This window comes from Mus musculus, chromosome 7, assembly GCF_000001635.26.
Source record: "Mus musculus strain C57BL/6J chromosome 7, GRCm38.p6 C57BL/6J".
Classification (NCBI taxonomy): domain Eukaryota; kingdom Metazoa; phylum Chordata; class Mammalia; order Rodentia; family Muridae; genus Mus; species Mus musculus.
In genome coordinates this window covers 135,716,451-135,717,578 of record NC_000073.6, presented here as the reverse complement: position 1 = coordinate 135,717,578, position 1,128 = coordinate 135,716,451, and positions in this window count along the sequence as shown.

The following is a 1,128-nucleotide window of genomic DNA, read 5'->3' as shown; positions in this document are numbered from 1 at the left end:
TATTCATGTGGCCCCATTGTGAATAGGAGCAAAGGGGCCCAATGGCACCCTAAATATATTTTTGAAGTCCTGACCAGAGGTTTAGGTTTAGAGGCCAAGAGGTATGCTATAACTAATCAGCCTGGGTTAGGGTGGTATAACACACTCGTTCCCCAGAGTGAAATTTCATGGCTTCATACTTCAGGCTTGTCCTTGAGACCTTGAGGAGAGGGTAGACATTGGTTCTATTGCCCCAGAAGCGGAATTTTTACAACACCCTACTGGAAGAACACTGATCCAGGAACAGGAGGAGGGAGCATGAAAAAAGAGGACAGGAAAACATAGGTACTCTATATTCATCTGACTGGCACCTGGCCTCAGATAACCCCAACTGGTGCCCCAGGAGCCCTATTTTAGGATTTGCAGGTGCAGTCTTGCACAGGTTATTTTAATCGGCATTTCCCCCTGAAACAGCAAAGCATTGCAAACTTAACCGTGCCGCAGCAATAACTCTTAAGTTATGGTTTCGGAAAAACCGTGCCACTGCCTCAGTGTTCATTAAGCAGGGAGACTGTAGAATGAATTATAATGATGTCCCCCAGTTTTTAAAGGACAGTTTGAGGGATACTGAAAAGGCAGGAGAAACAACCTTAGGTTGCGTATGAGGTGTTGCAGAAACGGCAGAGGAAGGGTATAAATTTTAAAAATAGAAAGCTTCTAGCGTTGAGCAAGATGCGGCGTTGTCGGTGTTTGATTTCTGGAGAGGGAGCCTACAGGTAGCTTCCTACAGGTCGCCACGCTAGTTTTGCTGACACTGAAAAAGCTGGGACCCTCTACCCTGCCTATTAGAGCAGCAGTGGCCCGCCCACCAGCCCCACCCTGCCCGCCTTCCGGAGCTTATCTCCGCTCGGGTTCCGCTTCTCCAGCCAGCTTCTGGCCCGGCCCCGCCTACCGGCCTGGCCCCTCCCACCTTCCGGCTCCACCCCCCCCCCCCCCCCCAGGCTCGCAGCCTGGCCCCACCTCTGGACTTCCCCAATCCTCTGTCGCCCTCGCCATTGGTCTCTGGCTGGCCGCCTGGCCCAATCGCAGCACTTAGCGCCAGAATTTGAACCGCCGTTTTGGTTTGAATCGGGCGGGCTGCGGCGGGCG